General features: G+C 36.1%; 1 protein-coding gene across 37 annotated transcripts in view; it reads left to right on the top strand.

Annotated features, from left to right (window-relative positions):
* LOC118268071 (glutamate-gated chloride channel) overlaps positions 1-21,519 on the top strand; it is a 124,298-nt gene that overhangs the window by 45,574 nt on the left and 57,205 nt on the right. The window lies entirely within an intron of this gene.

The following is a 21,519-nucleotide window of genomic DNA, read 5'->3' as shown; positions in this document are numbered from 1 at the left end:
TCTGACATAGAGATTTTATAGGTTAAGTTTTCACATGTTTGAGTATTTTGTAGGGTGAGTAGCAGTTATGGTGTTGAAATAATTATTTATACTTTAAATAAATTATTGTTAATGATACTAGGTATTTGAAACCAAGTGAAATAAAGTAGACTTAAAGAAAACTGTAAATATTCATTATACAAGATGGTTTGCAAACTTATACAGAAAAGCTTAAAAAATGCTTAAATATAAAATCTATTCCAACGTTAGTACTTGGTCTGCGCAGGAAAATCGTTCACTCTCATTACTTTTATGAGCAAATAAACTCTAAATTGCAATAGCTTTTGAATGATTCAATAAATTCTGATTAAACAAGAATTATTGATTTTCCTTTTTCTATTCATAAGTACCTATAGATTTTCCATTCTTCTTTTGCACACAATACTTTAACTGTCATTACTGTAGTCAGTTAAATCCAGCGTTTGTCTTTACATAAAAAGCATAAAACGAAACTGACATGTCTGGATTTATGTCGTTCACCTGCTTATGGCAGCCATTTTGACAGAAACGTCATTTGTCTGCATTCTAATTTCAAACAGGCCTTTTTTTCTTTTTTTAAATTTTAGAACGAAAACTTTTTCGTTGCAATAAATCCTGCTTAACTGGGCTAAGTGAGAAAGTTTAGGAACGTAGATGGATGGATGTTTAGAACTTTACACTGTGTTTAGTTTATTGCTTTAGCATGCCTATAGGTATACAGGGTGACGGATAATTCGACTTATTTAAATACTTTTGAACCAGGGACCTTAGGGCTAATTTTGTAGAAATTCGTTGTATTATCACCTCCCGAGAGGAATACATCGATTTGCAAGTCATCCTGTATATATATCTACTTATAACATGAACTCACGCCAACAGGTCAACCTTCTACAATTTATAGTATATATACTATTATACATGTAAAGGCTTGTTTTTTGTATGAACGCCTTAATCTCCAGAACTACAGATCCGAATTGAATTATACTTCATTTGTCAAGGAAGGTTCTATAACCTTCCATAGGCTATAAGACATCACAATACGATTAATAGGAGGCGAGTAGAGCGAGTGAAACCGTGCGGAAGTAGCTAGTCTTTTAATAAATTTACGGCTCCAATTCACAAACTCTATTGCTTGGTAATAAAATCTTAAATGTATTGAAGAAATTAAACAGCTAAAACCGCAGGTGAAACGATAGTAAGTTATATTTTTAGTTAGGTAGGCGCATTGTCACATTTGGGGCATTCTATTTATAGAGCATGTCAAGGCCTCTGTCCCACCAGGAAGGAAAACTAATTTGTTTACTATAATATATACTTTGAAAAGTAAAGTTATACAATAAATGTATGTATAAAGTCGTATAATTTTTGTAGACCCTTATTTCTTGAACTGATTTAACAAAAGTATGTACGTACCTATTCAGCGGTAATACATACTATAGTAGGAATGTCCTTTTAATAAAGGTAGTGAACAGTAAAAACAATAATGTCAATTTTATAAAAAGTATGTATTTACACATACATATAAACATACAATACATGTGACTCCTCTGGTGTTGCGGGTGTCCATGAGTGGCGCTGATTGCTTACCATCAGGTGACCTGTCTGCTCGTTTGCCCTCTATTCCATAAAAAACAAAGGTAAACAAAACAATTTATTTTTATTTCCCTTCACTTCTAAAACCAAATAAATCAAATATGAACCCTAAACATGACGTATTATGTAATCAAATCGTTTAACAACCATTTACCTATCTACAAGCAATTTAACACGGGCGGTACATAGCGAGAGATCCAATGAAAATTAATTGATACCCAATGAGGCTTGAGAGTGCTAAGGTAATTAATTTATTGAATCAAATGGATTTATAGCATAGAGGTTGTATACACATAAATTCATAAATTGCATGTTAATTTACAATATTATTATGTTTAATGATTTGTATGATTGCGTCCGTTTGGTTTCTATAATAATTATTTGCATTCTACCTCGCGTGATTTATCTAGTTGTGCTTATAAACAAGACATGACTAAACTTCAACGCTTTCTACATTACACAACATATAAGTAAAAAAACTATATTGCAATAAATAATCTGGGAAAGAAGTAAGTCAGTATTATAGCTTTTGGCAGCGGCTTCGCCCAAGTCGGCTCTTACTCTGTTTGTAAAATTCGTTCAGTAGTTTCAGATTGATAAACGGACAAAAACCCAAACAAACTCTCACATTTATAATATTAGTGTAATTTCGACTTTTTTTTTTTCTCCATGAACACAATATGACACCAGCTCTCCATCTAATAAATGTGAGACTTAACAAAAATTACTTAAGGTACAAACCCTGAAAAACATAAACAAACGACTTAAAATATTTAATGTATCAATGTCACAAATTAATCCTAAATAATTTAACATAAACGCTACGAATTTATATTAGAGTCGAGCTGAATATTTTCAACCACCCCTTATAAAGTCGAGCAGCCTGACCTTATCGAGTCGACTACTGCTAAATGACTAATCGATTCTGACTAGCACGAAACGTGTTAGGGCATCACCACAGCGCCAGAATATTTTAAACCTTTTTTATAAACTCTCACTCGATTTCACTCGCTCTGCTCACCTCCTATTGATCGTAACACGTTTTATAGTCTTCCTCGGTAAATTAATCATCCAACACAAAAAGAATGGTTCGATTCGGATCAGTAGTTCCGGAGATTAGCGTGTTCAAAAGAACAAACTCTTCAGCTTTATATATTAGTTTAGATATGTAACGTAGCTTGAACTTAGTTAAATAAAAACGTAAGTGAAAAGGTCTATGGTTCAATCCACAGAAAAGAGAAACAACTCTGGTACTGTCGTGAAGATTTTTATTGTAAAGTCTCTTAACTACTTTCTTCATGTTAAAAGAAATAACTGGTCGACGTCGCAATTGCATTTAAATGTGCATGCATGTAAAGAAAGAATATTTATTTGCATACAAATCTCATGGAACCCTGGCGTTGTTGAAAAATAATACCCGCTCTTTTGCTTGAGTAAAATAACATAATATGTTTTTTCCCGTTCAAAATGATAGGTAGAGAATAGACTAGCTAGTAAGTAGCATTTGCAAAATAAACACACAAAGGCAATTACCATGGTTTCATTACAAACGTTTATAGCTCTGGATTGCACAATTTAAATGAAAGTTTAACAAACTAAATACCTTGTTCAGAGTAAAGCTTACTCTGCACAGTTTCACAGCAAACTGCATTAAACTATGAAAACATTATCAAACAGTTACTAACTATCTAATTTAAAACTCAATTAATGACAAATCCTCGTAGTAATTGTGAACAGTCATAAATTGTAATAATTGTATGAAAACGCGTATTTTCATAAAGTGTTCAAGTTTTGCCGCTTCGAAACGTAAAACTGTTTTATCCTGATGAATACAAATGAGTGGGGTGAGGTATAAAGGTAGGACGATGTAAAGACTGGTGTACAAAGATGTAATAGCACGATTAAATACTATCTATTCCCATGGTATATACAAGAATTTGATAGATACTTTTCCTAATTTAACCTATAATGATAATGATAACGAATTATTTGCTTAAAATTTATTTATGTCTCAACGAGCAACGTACCTACATGGAGTTTTAGAAAACACTGATTATTCTATTAACAAAATAAAACATTACGTATATATAATTAGGACCTATTTTGCAATGTCTCGATAGCCGATATGTTCCAGATAAATATGAATTAGAAACGTAATTTGTATCTTTCACATAAGATTATTATTGAGTACTGAATGAAGATGGTGAAACGTGCCAAAACTGGAAGAATATACTCGTGTACACCAAGCTTAAGGGTGAAGTCGCGACTCGCGACCGCTTCCTACCCTCGCTAATGCGTGCTATAACCGACCTTGACATAATATTTCCTTGCCATACCTCCCTCGGATTTACGTTGCGATAGTTTTGAAACAGCACGCCTCAATGACTCCGTTTAAACTTGAGAAAATCCATACATTTTCCTTTATAATAAACTTTTAACTAGACTATGCAATTTACAGTTTGACCTATTTTAAACACTAATAATAGCTAATAGACTAGAATTAATTATTACTCACTAAAATGTATTCTAATCATAAATTCTAAAGTCAAAGTTATTTAAAAATAGAACACCAAACAATTGCTTTCATACGTGTAGACTGTTCATTCACTATTCACAAGTACTTGCCATATTTAATTCATAGCAAAGACTTAAAATATCGAAACGATCAAATGATATTGTCAATATCAAATATTGGAATCGACTAAACACTAACCACAACCTAAACACACATGAGCTTGGCCAGCACAGAACAGGATCATGATTCGAATTTCGAATTCAAAGATAATAATCCAATCGTTGGTCATGTCATTGGCAGCCAATGAGCTGGCTAAATACCGACACAGCTGGATGTTGGTCATTGTTGGTCAAACATTTGCCACCAAACGCGTTGTAGCGTGAACTAACCCAATGAACACGAGTGAACAGCTTACATGAGGCCGTTTACCAACTGTTAGACCATGTTCATGTTATATCCATGTTTTTTGTGAACATTGGTGCTGAGCCAAAAGTTTCGGGATCAAGATTTTGTTTCCGTACAGTAAGTAACAAACAAAAGTTCATACTCACTCAGGAATGACGTCTTTGTAAGTACTTTATGTGATTTATGCGAAATATTATTCCATAATTAAATAACTGTACCTAATCCAAATAATTTAAACTGCGTTCTGTAATGTTATGTCATCAAACAGATTCTTATATATCGGTTTCCCGGAGCTACAGACTGCCTAGCGGACTACCGGGGCTCCAGCTCAAAAAGCAGGAATAGGAACAGGGTAGGTTTTAGTCCGTAAGAGTCTGACACTCCCTCTCACCTCGCGCAAGGCGGGAGAAGCCATTCAATAAATTTCACATAAAAAAATATCGGTTTTAATATCCATTATCTCTATCGATAAAATCACTGTACAAACTCAATGAAAAAGCCAGAAAACAGGGAGTAAACAAGACAAACATATAATAATATGACAAAGTTATTTCACACGTAAAGTACAAAATTCGTCGTCAAAAACTTAGTTAAACTCGTTAAACTAGTTTTACATTTTGTTTTTCCACCTTTTATCTATAGAAATGGAAGCACCCAGTACAACTGTTTTCTTTTACTCTATTTTTAATGTAAAACAAAGCGCTAGAGTCCATCTGTCTGTGCACTTATACCTCGCCCTGGGGAACTTTACACTGGAATGGGATAAAAAATGTACTAGCTAGATAAATGGCCTCTGACGTTACTAAGGAAAGTAACTACAGATTTATATGGTGCTATAGTACTTACAACCGCAGCGTTTTTCTTTTTAAAGTCCATTATTTTCATACGTCTAATGGACTGTTTTGTCGTTATCTTTACGATGGATATAAAAAGAATAAAGAAGTTTGTTCAAAGAGCTGCTGTTTTAAATGCAAAAAGCCTATTAAGTGTTAAAAGGTTATTTTTTGTTTATAAGATCAATGAAAAAAAATGCTAAACATACATAGATATTATTATTTTAAATTTTATTGCCAAATGTAAAAGTACCTGTAACTGTCGAGCATGCATGAAAAGATGATGAAGCGAAAGACTTGTGTAAGAATCGTAGCAATTGGCATTCCATTGTCTCTGCCTACCCCCATGGGAGACACCCGTGAAGTTATTTATATATGTACATATTATTAAATATTGCGATTCTAAAATTCTTTCTACTACATTACATTACAATACATTTTCAAACAAACCACTAGAATAAGCCAAAAAGTTTGCCGTTTATTTTCTTTGCAAACAGGTCAGTGTTTGTGTTCCAATGTGTACACTACCTATCTATGTGGATCACAGACGATCCAAACCCATTTCAACTAAAAGGCTTTCCCGCGGCGCATAACTTTTTAGAATAACGAATGAAAACACCAATGTTGGGTAGAAAGAAACAGAAGTTTCATTGTCTCGCTCACACATATTATTTTAAGAAATTATATTCTATACTTTTTTGTAATGTAAAAGAATGAGTTACAGCGGATTGTAATGAAGAATGTAGAAAATAATAAACAAATTGAAGTCATTTAGATATTTTGTAGTAAGTTACAATCTTATGATAAAACGAAGTTCACAAGCAATTAACTTTGAAGTGAATCTTTCGTCTAATCTAATACGTACATTATCTGCAATTCTAATTAATAAATGTTAAATTCCTAGTAATTTAACTAATAAAACTAGTGCTTGCACTAGTATTGTCGTCAAGCAAGTTCAAAGAAACAATTACTTGAACTTAACAATAGTCATAATTTTCATGCTCTATTCATGTGAATCTTCTGTATTTCCACATTATATGTCTGTACATTCTAACCCATTCACTCTTCATCCCGGTTTAACATTTTACTACGACTAAAACCGGTATTTGTATTAACAATATACCTCCGACCAAACTTAATTATTCGAAGAACGGCTCTATTTAATAGCCGCTCCAATATACAAACAATAGGATACTTGTTAATTTTACAGATAAAACAAACGTTATTCTATATTAATTAGTGAATAACCCATCTTTGTTAAAGTAGGTTATGAACTTGTTAGTTATTTTACAATAATTAATAATGGAAAGAGGTCGTAGCGTTAGTTACCTAGATCTTTAATCATTACTAAGTCATAAGTTTTCGATTGCTACGCGACGTGCTACGGCGTAGCAAGTAGCGCTACGGATGACATTGACATACACAAAATATTACCCTAAATGCAAAATCGTTTTCGTTCTCATATTTTTAAAAAGATTTTAATCCTTCAGAGACACGTCGTTTATCAACGTAAAATAAACCTACGTCGCCAACACCGAAAGTCGCAATCGCTTAATCATGTCAGATGGAAGTTTTTATCTCATGGCAAACGTACTACAAGAGCTTGATTTCCCTGAGGGTTGGCAGTCGGTACGGTGCCCGGGCCGGTAACCGCCATAAATTGAACCGGTCATGCTCCGGCTAATAAACAGTACCGGGCAATAAACCATGAAATAACACCTGAAAACTTTAATAATAAATTGCTTTCGAATATTTTTTATCATTGGCATTGTTTTCACAGAGTTCGTTTGTAAGGCCAAATAAAAATACTATGTTCTGAAACGTCTGGTTTCTTCATCTACTTTTACCTTATAAAGTACACACCTAAGTATTAACAAGCAAGACTATTCAGTTACTCTAGGTAAGAGCTCAATTTATTTTTAAAGAAATTCTCTGAAATGACACAGGGTTCAGTTTCGGTTTTGATAGTAGGTATTGGTAGACTTGATTACTTATTTATTATATTATAGTACTAAGTCATATCAATAATGGAAACACATTCATTCAAAGTAAAAAAAAAACAGATATACAAACTAGTGTTTACATCAATTAAAAAAAAGCACAGCACAAGCAAAATTTTACATACAAAATACATTATAGTATAAGCATAGTACTGCTTCTTTAAGACATAATTTTATATTCCTTTATAAAGATATTCGATACAGTTTCGCAGGCTAGAGATTTTTCCTCCACCGTGGCAAGCACTAAGCAATCTGCTTGATGTATCCGCCGGTGCTGAACGAATGTCTATATACAATGGATTCTGTAGTGTATCTCGTAACATCACTATCTTATCGACCTGATGTATCAGGAAATAAGTTTGTATGTAACAAAACAATACTTCCTAGTGTGTAATTTTTGTTGGAAAGTTATAAGCAATGTTGATTCGAATTAGACGCAGCTTTTTTGACACAACGCATGATTCAAGGTTTGTTTAGAAAATATAATAAATATGTTAGTTAGAGAATGAAAAAGGGTTTGATATTTTTTTATATGTCATATAGATAACAATAAGATAGACTTGGGAGTTGGTGCAAATACGTAATTTCTACGTCTAAAATTTACCTAGAAGTGACGTCACGCGATATTTCCAATCGATATATCTTCAAAGGTATTTGTTTCCATAAGAAAATAAAAAATACGTGTCTAATAATATTTAAAAATAATCTATAAGACAGATATTGAAATAAAAATTAATCATCTGCCCTATTGTCCAATGCGTATTACAAATACAACAGAGAATCACACTGCCAATTAAATAATAATTTTGTTCCTTTCCATAGCAAAATAAATTTAATCCAAAATATCCGTTGTTTATAAAAGAAAACATGTAGAACTTTGATATTTATGATGATAAATACACCTAGTAGTTCTCGACAACCCTTTTAAAAGGCACTACGGATGTAATTTAGGGGAAATGCGGAAAGATGGTAACCTTTTTTTGATAAATGTGCTATAGAGCGGGAAAATGAAGACGTAGTATGAATAATAATATAGTACACATGCTCCAGCTGGCAGCATATCAATGTATACAACATTTTTAATAGATTTTCGACTTATATAAATATGGTTATAAGGTTGAAAGTACGTTGAAGTGTTGACAGTTTTGGTTATCTTGATGTGCGGTGAGAAAAAGAAACGGTTTGCTACGTTTGACGTGATTAAAGACTTCATTAGAACTGGGCTGAAGATTTATGGCACCACAGCCTTAATGTAGACCTTAGCAAAAGGGTTTTAATGTTCTTTTTTCCTTTTAGCAAATCGTATTTCATTTTGCTCGCTGTTTCTCCCTTGTTATTTCAAACGTTTTAAAGTAACATAGCGTGATTCTTTGAAATAAAATTGTTGAAAACAGAATTATAATGCATAATGTATAATTTTAATCCAACGTCTAGTTTAGATTAGCGTGTTTATATACAAACAAAAAAATGCATTTTATATTTAAATTTTAAACTGGTAACATGAAATGACTGCACGGTTGGCGCGGTGGCTGGGCAACTGGCTGCCGTGCAACGTGTAGTGGATATTCCGGCGCGGAGCAACTCTTTTGTGTGATTCATAAATTGTTGTTTCGGGTTTGGGTGTCATGTGCATGTCAAATTGTATGTTTGTAAATGTACCTACGACATAGGAGAAATTTATAGTGTAGGGCAACGTTGATGTAACAAAAGTAGAACGTACGTTTCAGAAAAAACAATGATTTATGTAAGTATATTTTTATAATAAAACAGATTTGTAAGAATACCATCAAATAAGTATAGTCCGTGATAAACTTTAATACAAAATATATTAATATGCCAATTAATTGCTTCCCAATTAACAAAACAAAAATACCTACTTTTCCCTATCTCTTTATCATCAATATTTATTGTTACCTAATATATCTGATTCGGGACAGTTCCTAAATTCCAAGTATTCCCCTCAAATGTATGACGTCAATACAAACAATGGAAGCATTGTTTTGTTTAATTTCATTACGAGCAGGTAAGCTCACATCCCGCGGGCGTCGTAAGATTCCATCGGATTACATCAAGTGAAAACCACCGCTCCACGTGTAACCGCGGGAAAATACTGCGGGGATGCGGGAAAATACTACGTGAATGTGCGGGAATCTGGATATTCCCCTCGGAATTTAGGGGTTAAACCAGAAACGTAAAGGGTTAGGGAATACGTGAATAGTGTTAGATGTAACTTAGGATGATAAATGGTTTTGTTTTAGAATTAGATAAAGTTTGGGTTAAGATTTGTAGCTCAAGTTGACATTGGTGATAACTAACTTCTATGAATTATTAGTGAAAGTAAGCAGGCTACTCGTAGTATTTATTATTTAGAATTATTTTTAAATTATAAACTCCTATGCAATTTCATTCAAAGCTACCCTCCAGTATTCTTTACGCAATAGGTGCTAATGGAAAAATGATACCTACTTTATCTAACAAATAACAAGGAACATTAGGTGAGTGGAAATAAAAATTGTACGTACAAACATTAAATGCACTGCAGATAATGATACTAAAAAGATCTTTAGCACTTCCATTAGAAACCTGTTAATGTATCTAACTATCTTGGTATTAAACTAGGTACTTATAGAATAGCAGGTTCAACTATAAGCTTCATTAGAGAGTTTAAGAGCTAACTCCTTAATGAGAACATAGTCTGTGTGGGGATTATAGCAGTTGAAAAGGAATTTATATAAAAACAAGCATCAAAAACATACTATCGATAGTGAATCTTGATGCTTTGGACTGATACAGAAAACATATAAAAAATACTTAATGTCATGTGATATACCATCCGCCCAATTAAAGTAATGTTTTTCAATTTGCTACAAGAAGTAAGTTCTAGCGGGTTTACCGGGGCTTCGGCTCTAAGAGCAGTAGAAAAAACGAAGTGGTTTTTAATCAGTAAGAGTCTCCCTCTCGCCTTACCCAAGACGGAAAGTCATTGGATGATTTTCCCCTTAAAAGAAAAGGTTTATAAAAGACATTGATAACACAAAATCTGATATTGTAAAAATTAAACTAACTGTTAGGTTATAGTCATAATAACTCGCAATAAACAACTTGTACAATATTTTACCTAACAACAAAAATAATTGTCGCATCCGACCTACATACATACATAACTACATACATAAGTTTGACATCAATTGTACCTTTTTCTATAAAACATGTCCATTCCTTTTAAGATTTTTTGTCGTGAATCCGGACACATGAAACTGGCGGAAACATTACCCATGGTTCCTCCTCCCCAAGTTTTCTGAGGGAGGGTCGACATTGACTTTTTATAGACAGCTTTGACTTTGCAAAGGTATTTCCTTGTAAACATTAAGAATGATGGCACAGTTACTATACGTGTTATAGATGTTTTTTTAGGGTTTCTGCTTGTTAACATGTCAAATACAAACGAGAATTTTCTTCTGTATCGTGTGTCCGCTGTCAGTCTTAACATTTGCACCTCATATTATCTAGTCTTCTAACCGTACTTGACCTTTTTTTTTTTTTTTTTTGGGACAAGCCCGCCACAACCTCCCATACCGCTGCAACTCCTGTAAGCCAGGATCTACAGTAGATACAAACATGAAAACACCGGAACACTGAAGTCCGGCGCGTCCCAGGGAAATGAATGACTGTCTTGGATCCCGCAACGAAACAAATCAGAAGATGTTATTAGAGGAGAAGAAAAGAAAACGATAGTTTCCACTTCCCTCGGTGAATTTAATGCAGGAGACAGGATGACTTAAGCCTTAAGGCACAAAAGAGACTGCACAACTGGGAGAAGCCCAGTCGCCAAGCACCACGGAAATTTTACTTAAAACTAAAATATTAAATGCTAATACTAAATGGGTCCTATGCGTGAGCTGTTATACTTGCTTCCAATAATAGGTATGGCAAAAACGCCTAAACGCACGGAAATTTGCTCGAGACTCCACAAGGTCCGTGTAATAAACTACACCTGATGAAACAATTAAATTATCCAACATAGTGTCACGCTCAGATTGCCAGAGACCACACTCCCAGAGTATGTGATGGGCGGATTGCTCATGTTGCAACTCCGCTGTCGAACATTGGCACCATGGTGAATCAACGAGTTTAAATGAGAACAATTTGCTTTTAAAGTTGCCATGGCCAGTAAGAAATTGGGCAACACAGTGATCCACCTCCAACCATGTCCTCTCCAGACGCTCATGCACGGATGGAAAGAATTGATAGAGGTGGCGGCCCTTGGTAGAAGATTCCCATCTACACTGCCACTCAGTCAGAAGTTCATCCCAGACGTCCGTTAAAGGCTTGAGCAATCTATCAATTTTGCTTCGATCACGTTGTGCTAGAAAGTTTGCGGAAAAGTTAGGTCTCGCATTATAGTACATGGCAGCACGTCGCTGCACCTCAAGATCGACTGGAAGTAGTCCCGCGAGCACAGGTAGGGCCTCTGTGCTAACCGTCCTATAAGCCTTACACAGAAAGATCAAGGCTAGACGCTGACCTTGGAGAAGCTTTCGCCGTACCGCGCCTATTGTGGCCCTATCAGCCCACACTGGTGCCCCGTAGCACACGCATCCCAGGTAGGTTGCTCCGTAGATGGTTCTGAGCGTAAGAAAAGAGAGACCCCAGGTAGCCTTCGAAATTCGCGTGAGCGCATAGAAATTGTTTTTGGCTTTCTCACTAATAGTCTTAATATGTTCAATAAAAGAAAAGTTTTTTTCTAGGACTAGACCGAGATAGCAAACCGACTCCTTACGTTTGACGGGAACGTTATTGAATTTAATAGACGGCCATGATTTCAAATTTCCTTTAAGCAATAATTGATAGGTTTTATGGGGTGCAAAAGTTAATCGATTACGTTCGCCCCATCGCGAGATCCTACTGAGGCAGTCCTTAGCTAAATTCTCTAGTCCGGCTCGAGTATTTGATTGTATTAACAAAAGGCCATCATCCGCATATCCAGTCAACGTACAACCAGAAGGAAGGGGGGTCGCGAGCAAGTCATCAAACCCTAAATTCCACAGATACGGGCCAATAACCGAGCCCTGAGGACATCCCATTGACAACGACTTCGACCGAGAAAAATTACCAAGTTTCAGTTTTACAGAACCATGAAGAAAATAAGTGTATAATAGTTTGTATATGTTACTAAAGCAACCACGACCCTTCAGTTTAAGGAGTAGCATTGGCCACCACGCGTTATCAAAGGCACCGGAAATGTCTAGAAAAATGCCTACTACATATTTGTGCTCAGACGAAGTCACTATGGTTCGGACAGAGAGAGCTGCGTCTACAGTAGATTTACCCACAGTAAAACCAAATTGATTATTGTGAAATTTCGGTCCACCGGGCAGCAAACGAGGAACGATAAGCCGCTCAAGAAGTTTTCCTAATGATGGTAAAAGCGTAATAGGCCGGTATGACTTAGGGTCATCGGGTGGTTTATTTCCATTCTTAGGTATTATGCGAATGAATCCACGTCGCCATATACGAGGAAAGACGCCCTCCGCTATACAACGATTAAAGACAGACAGGATCGCGTCAGCCGCAGATTTGCACGCTTCTATTATCATTTTATTTGAAACTTTATCCTCACCAGACGATTTATTCATAGGCAACGTTTTAATAACAGTTACGAGCTCATTGATGGAAGGTAGATCAGACACCGGTGAATTGGGTGGTATAGCCGCCCACGACCTAATCTGTTGATGATAATCGCTATCTGTCTCGGATACATCGTCAGGGATGAGTTCATCGAGTAGAACTTCCGTTGTCTCCTCAATACCAGTGGTGTGAACATTGTTGACTTTTATGTTCTGTACGAACGCCAGATCGACGGATCTATTGGCTTTGAACTCATGGTACAGAGGCGACCACGGACCCTCGCTTTCCAGCCTCTGCACTACTCTCCGCAACAGGTTACCCTTAGCTTTCTCCACTGAAGCCCTATAACGTGACCTGGCAACTCTAAACGCAATCAATGCTTCATCAAATGCAAAACCAGTAACTTTACGTTTTTTTAGTCTATTTAATTGTTTGCGCGCTTTACGAAAACATTTACGTTGTTCGACTAGATAATTATTCCACCAGTCACATCTGCGCGTACTGGTCAAGGATCCCCGACCAAACGCAATGTCGGCACAGTAAGTAAAAGTATCCGACATGATTTCAGCACCTTCTTCTGCCGAAAGGTCTTTGCGAGTGAAGTCTGTGGCCTGAGATGCAAATAATAAGCTAAAGAAGTTCCAGTCCGCGCCCTTAGTTTTATATCTAAAGCCACTACTGCAAAGCGTTGGACCCCGGGGTAATCCCGAGACAAATTCGTACACGATCAGGCGATGGTCACTACATGACGCATCCGGTAGGACACGCCACCTATCCAAGCTAACGTCCGAACTAGAAAGTGTGACGTCAATACAAGATTCGCCCATTTGGCTGCAAAAAGTAGGTGGTGCATCAGGGGTGTTATGTATGGAGAGATTCATTTCGGCAATGAATTCTTCAACGGCACAACGCCGCTCCATGTCAGTAGCCCTAACTTTGCCATACCATAAGGATGAAGACGCATTAACGTCGGCGCCAATTATAATTTTGGAGCCCGCAAGCGACTGCAAGACGTGACGGAGGTGATGAATGTGAGGAGTAACTGAGTCAGAATATTGAAAGTAACAGCTCACAGCGTAAAGTTTAAAGTTTTCTGAGGCAATCTCCGCCACGGCACAGTGTGACGTCATTAAATTAGTTATAGATGTTACTGTGAAATTAGATGATCTCGTGACGTAAATTCCAGCTCGTGACCTACTGTTCAGCTGCACTACCCTGTGCCTTAAGTGGGCATTTTGATACTGTTCTTGAACAAGTACAATGTCAAGCTGATAGTCGACTATTAGTTTGTCTAACTCGGACGTCGCAACCCTGTCGTTATGTAGATTTAGTTGCCCTATAGTCAACCTATCCATATTATTATTTAATAGGTGGTGTTTAATATGAGTTGTTCGAGTTTAGCTTTGTAGGTGCCACACTCGGGCGAACCACAACGGTGGTCGTGAGGTTTTTTGAAACGTTTGCACGCCACGCATGTTGGAATAAAATTTTTATTATTTATATGAGGGCAGTCGTGTGATTCATGCGCCTCAGCACAATTACCGCAGGTGGGTGTTTTAACCGTGCAATGTTTCCTAACGTGGCCGAACTGCTGACACAAGTGGCATTTAACTAATTCTACATCGTCTATGAATCGGCAAGTAGCCCAATCTATAAAAAGTTTATCTTTTGTCGTAACAAGATGTTTACGTATATTAGCGTCTAGTTCAATGCCAACCCACTTACGACCGTTTTGCAAAGTACGCCGGCGGGTAATTTTACAAGATTTAATAAAATCTTGCTCCTTTACTTCGATTTCCCCACTAATATTTTGACGATACAGTGAGGTCAAAAACGCGGCGTCCTCCATAGAACCCGGGATGTCCTTGACAAGGATACGCGGCCTACGACCTTTTGGCTTTTCCAAACGCAAACCGGCGGTACGAATCGCTGCTACGGACTCAAGCTTCTTTATCTGCCGCTCGTCAGCAACACGCAATACGACACCCGACTTCGCGGTTTTTTTAACTCCTACAATTTGAAAACCGTCGTCGCAAGGTTTAATCGCCTTCATAAGCGCCTGTTTAGTCGCCGATGACGACGCAAAATCAGCTGAGCGCTCGGTTGTGGGGTAGGCGACAACACACGGAAGCGGCGCGCGGGATTCCATCGCGGGCGCGATCTTGCTGGGCAAACGCAGTTTTAACGATTCGGCATACGAGAGCTTATTTTGCACCGGCTTACTGTCCGCTATCACTGATGATGACGTTTTAAATTTATCCAACTCGCGTTCCGTGTTCGACAGCTTCGTCTCGACGCAGGACGATTTCACCGCCAAAATCGCGACAATACCCGTGACGCGCTGGGTTAACTCAACGATCGTTGTTTTGCTGCCTGTGGCTAAACGCGAATCGAGCACGACTTCATTAATTTTCGACAATAGTTGTGTTGCCTCAGTCATAAGGTCTGTGTAGCCCTTATTACTCTCACTCGCCGGGGATGACAAATTCGGTGAAACGCAGGTTTGTACACGCTTGGACGACCTATCCTCGGGAGTCGCGTACGTTGGAGATTCGATCTCGCTGAATAACCGCTTTGAGCTACACGGCGGCGATCGCGGAGTTAATCGGCTTTTTCGAAATCCGTCACGATCGGGCGGGTCATTATGCGACGACATCGTTTATTATTAAGTATATAATTCTCGGCAACAATTGGAAATAAAACTTCGTACGAATATAAAGAAATAAACTATAAAATTACACACAAGTTTATATCTTGCCACCCGCAATAAAAGAAATAAATGGACTTACCGAAAATGTGCTGCATAAAACGTAATTACGTGGATTAATTCGCCTAACTACTTACTTATACCACACTCAGACACAGGGCACACAACATAAACAACACAAACCGGAATAGGCCACGGAGATAGCAAAAAAAATAATAAAAGAAATAATTAACAGCGATAAGAGCACCACTGCACCGTGCGCGCGCGCGGAGGGAAGTGACCGTACTTGACCTATATAGACTAGTAAATAAACTAATTAAAGTCATCGTCAGTCTTCACACAATAAAAAACCAAAGAAAAACTGAAACAAAGAACCGTTCCAACCCTGTACCTGCCTACAAAAAACCTGTAATTGTCTTATAGGTACATATTTTTAGCCTAGAAAACTACCGCCACAATCAAAGAAAATTGTTCCAATGACCGTGAAATTAAATTATTCATGTAACTCACGCCCTATATTTCCTTACAATTATATGTATAGAGCTGAACTCGGCTGAATATAAACATCTGTCCTCCATGTTACTCGTGCTTAATTATACGTTAATACCTGAATCAAATAATACACTACAATCAGTATTATTGACTTATTAAATTTATATTTTGTTAGGTTTAACACCAGTAGAAATAATATCACTTTTTGTTATTATTAGATGGCGCCACTGAAGCTTTAAGTCCCTATAGTCTTTGTAAAAAATATACTTTCGTTCTATCAATGTTTCGAGAAGAAAACAATCTATTGACTTTTTTTATTTATAACGTTTCCCCACATTAGGAATTTTCCTGTGTCGTGGGAGCGTTTACAAACATGACACCTAGACCCGAAACAACTATTTGTAGATCACACAAAGTGTTGTACCTTGTGGGAATCGAACCCGCGACACGTTGCACGGCAGCCAGTTCCCCATATCTATTGATGCTTTAAAACACTTTCAAAATCAATAAACATGCTAGCATAGCCATTACATACGAGCACAAGATAGCAGATAGCACTACACATTCAGTGCGGAAATGGAATGCAATTTTCCCATATCGCCCAGTATGGCTCCAAATGTACAATTGAAATTTTTATGAAGACATAACCAACTTAAGAGACTTTCATCAGTTAAACTACAATGAAAACTAAACTTTTAATGTACTTAGAACAAGAAGCAATTTACTAAAGCACAAATAATGTAAGATCTTAGTAATAAAATATTCCATTACTATGAGATTGCATTAAGCGACCTCGCTAGATACAAGCTATCATATTTGATCGCGTAAAGCCGGTGAACCGTGCAAAATATATTACTAGCAGCGTTTGTTCAGACACGGTGAGATTTTGTACCAAGTATGAAGTATACCAGCTAGGTATTACATGAGTAAAATATGTAGTCGAACGCATTGATTTATTAACAAGGTTCTTTGTTTTAAAACTCTTTTATTCTTAAAATATCTTACTTGGATTCTGGATTCCAATAGGGTTCTTATTTAAACTGAAATCTTACCTAAACAGCAATTTTATTTTATTTACAATAAAATTAAATGTAATAGTAACATTAAGTGTGGGAGAGCCATGCTTCGGTACGAATGGGCGTGATACCACGACCTCACAGAAAACCGACGTGAAGCAACGCTTGCGTTATGTTTTGTTGTGTGGGTGAAGTTACTGAAGCCCCAATTACTCTGGAGAATTGTACAGAATTCCCAACAAGTATCAATTGGCAGTGGCAAAAAAAACATATTTTCTCTGACTTGACAACGATTATGTAGAACTAATAAGGGTAGTTCTTCGAAATTCGATTCTTCGACTGATTCATATGGCCAAAATTTAATTCCACTTTAAGATCTGTAACACGTGTTCATATGAAAATAGGTATACCAAATAATGTATATTCGAATGAGGGACTCGTTTTTAAAAAATTGTTTTCGAGATATCGACGTTCGAATATTTTCTGCCCAGATGAATCAGAAATTGTTACAGATGAATCTGTTGAACAATTGAAAATTGTATGTAAATGAGCTCTGTATTTATTTTAATTTCACGTTCTTTTAATTTCTTTTTAGCATACCATTTTCGAGTACTTTCGCACAGAGAAGTCACGAGCATTCATCATCACGCTTGCTCAGGGCGGATTAGCAATTTCAGACTCATATTCATTACATTCCTCAAAAAAAAGTTTTTAAATTATAGCTATAACCTTTATAGCTAAGTTAATTTAAAAATAAGACTAGTAAAAAAATGTACAGAAGAATCAATAATTTATTTTATGATTCATATATGGTTTTGACCATACGAATCAGGCACAGAAGAATCAGGATTTTGCTTACAATCATGCATAACTCATCGTATATACAGACTTCATTCGTGTCATTTTTCTACACAAATGTATAACCAAAAAGCTTCACACGAAACATAGATTGAAGTTTTAAAACTGTAAAGTAAATTTTATAAAATAGGAATTGTAATCAGGATGCCATGTAAACCAAACACAGATGAATCAGATGTTTACCTTAGTAACACCTGGATCTAAGCCAACCAGCGGCATATCCGCCTCCTAGCTTATCCGTTGCACGCCTGGTTTCCCTCCGCACAGGAAGCCAGACTCTCATTATTAATATCCGACCAAGTATGGGCATTCGCAGCTAACGCCATATTAATCAGTATTATACGCCGGACACTTCTTATTTATTTATTTATAATCATACTAACATAGTTATAACGAATGCATATTTTTTTTTGAAGAGGACAACTCATCTCCTTTCGATGTAATTATAATTTATATTGAAGTATCAAAGGGAAAAGGCGAAATCGACTACTTTGTTCCGGAAAATGGCAAACGGACACACCATATGAATCAGAAGAACAAGCTTTAAAAAATAATATTTTGTACCTAGACTGCAATTATTTAAAAAATATTATTTGACCTAGTAACTGATATAGTCAAACTATACTAAAAAAATATTACATGCCGTTTTGTTAGTTGGTTTCAAAAATATTCCCATAGACATCGAAAATTTTGTCTCTGAAGAACTACCCATAACATTAATTTTATAGTCGTAATACCTCTGATAAAAATTAACACACAGCTCTGTCCATCCCATATAAGAAAACAAACTTTATATTACCTCAGCACAGACTAAATTACAATAGCTTTTTAATAAAAGAAAAACACTAACTTCCAAATTTTACATTTATGAGAAAAGTCGTGACAAGCTTGTTTATACAGGGTGAACAATATAATGTGGAGCGTCAACACAAATGATAAACGACGGCGCTAAATGAATTTATAACTTTATATAATATATAACATACCTATTCAAAAACTTATCACGTCACTATAAAAATGAATTTACTGACAGTTGAATTAAGAAATATTTTCATATATTTTAATGTAAGACATTATTTAAGCTTTAAATAACAAAAATAACATAACATAAACTCACAAAAATTTAAACACATGGTAAATATCCCGTTTTAAGTTCCAATTCTATTGTTAGTGACCATGTCAGTTTGAAAACTTATATTTAAATAAAAAATGTTATTATATTAGTAAAATTACTTTTTTTATGGTATAAGCCGGTAAACGAGCAGACGAATCACCTGATGGTAAGCAATCGCCGCCGCCCATGGATACCTAAAACACCAGAGGCGTTACAAGTGCGTTGCCGGCCTTTTGGGGGTTAGGAATTTAAGGGTTGTTGAGGAATCAGAGATTGGGAAGATAGGGTAACCTTAATCACACAACGCAAGCATTGTATCACTTCGGTTTTCTCTCAGGCCTATTCGTGCCGAACCATGGCTCTCCCACACTTAACAAACCTCTATACAATATAATAATGTTATTGTTATATTCTCACTATGTACTAATAATGATCGATCGTAAACAAACAGTACCTATGTACATTAGGGTGGAGCGTCAATGTATGGAGAAAAAAAAAAGTAATCGAATCGTTTTTGAATACTTGCAGAAAGTTGCATTTGGCAAAATTATACGTAATTATATATTTTTTTATTTTTTTTGATATACTTTTTAGCCCTCTACCAAAGCTTAAAGTTTCAAAAAAAAATCAAATAATGTATATTTCTGAACATATAGATAATGGTACAAAAATCAAATTTTCAGTATATTTTAACATTCAGATTATAAAAAAACAAACCAGTTTTATATAAACATCTTTTTAGAGAAAAATAAAATAAAATAAAAATAAGAAATTGAAATGCAAGAAGTGGTAAAATCGAGAAAGAATCCGAAATTATTAATTTATTTTTTGGGTACCACAAAATTTCTTTTCGTCTCAAAATATGGCATTATTGACCGTAATTTTATTATAGAACGAATTAACCCATCTCTGGCTTTTTCCCAAACACTGTAGTTGGAGAATACAATCCCGAGCATGTTTTTCAATCCCGGGATTACGGGATTTTAAATGTGTAATCCCGGGATCCCGGGGCTATCCCGGGATTAGACTTTGTGGTTTCTAATTGGGCTCAAATGAAAACAGAACTTGAGTTATATAAAAAAAATGATTTTAATATCGTTGCACAATATAAATCACATCACAACACAATACACTACGAAACGTTTCACTTCCAAGCCTGCTTCGTAGTTTATTGCCAATATAAGCAGCAGCTGAAAACGCTCGCTCAGGTTCTACGCTGGTTGGAGGAATAGACATTAGATATTTATTTGCTATTTCTAAGTGATATCCACGAGTTCCTCCATTTTCGAACAGGCTCATTTCACGTCTAATACTATTTGCCAACCCTGATTCATTTTGTATTTGTACTTTAGGATCTGGGGAATTCATACTTAGAGAATACAATCCCGAGCATGTTTTTCAATCCCGGGATTACGGGATTTTAAATGTGAATCACCTTAAGAGTATTGTATAGAAGTATTCCAAGCGGGGAAGTCCCTTCTAAGTTCTACGACAAACATTATTAGGGCTGTACCTTTGAAGTATGAATGTATTGTATAGTATATCCTACCTATCACAAATGCTTTGAATATAATCTAGGCAAGATGGCGCAATGGACTACGGAATGCAAACTGTTTCAAACCTGTTTATGGAAATCCTAAAAATCCCGAGATTAGCCAAGTACAGTCCCGGGATTTTCGGGACAAGAAAACGGCCGGGATCCCGGGATCCCGAGATTCGGGATCCCGGGATTGTATTCTCTAACTGTAGTTGATGCTTCAGTGACCATTTTTACACATCGTTCTACCGCTTTGTGTGACATGGGTAATCCGGCAATTCCACCATAATTGGCAAGTCAGATGCAAGTAGATTTACCAATTCTATGTCACTGATATCCCTTAATATTGGAGGAGACGTTACCTGTGATTCACTCCATACAATCATATCAGTATAGTCTTTTGCGGCGTGGTTTAACTTCGGAACTTTTAATATTCTTATCCCAGATTGTTGACTTTTTCTGGCTGCGATTATTCGTCTTATTGCCAATTATTTTATATGTGGCCGATTATCGTATAACATAGCTAATAAAAGATTTTCAGGATATGCAAAAAATAAATTTCTTTGTATAACTGGATCAATAATAACAAATAATCTGCTTAACGTCAGAGCTAAGGTTTCGGGAAAATTCTATTAATTTATTACGTGGGTTGGGCCTTGTTTAAATGAACTTTCTTTCTTTATAGAAAACCAAACGGGAGCATAAACTTTAACAATATATTCTGTGAGCTTTATTAAATGTGTTGAAGGATTGAGTGTGGAAACATATAGTCTCAAGATTCTGTTAGCTGTTGTCAACCAACG

Source organism: Spodoptera frugiperda, chromosome 29, assembly GCF_023101765.2.
Source record: "Spodoptera frugiperda isolate SF20-4 chromosome 29, AGI-APGP_CSIRO_Sfru_2.0, whole genome shotgun sequence".
Classification (NCBI taxonomy): domain Eukaryota; kingdom Metazoa; phylum Arthropoda; class Insecta; order Lepidoptera; family Noctuidae; genus Spodoptera; species Spodoptera frugiperda.
The sequence above is the reverse complement of the archived record's forward strand: the minus strand, read 5'-3'. Positions and strand labels throughout refer to the sequence as shown.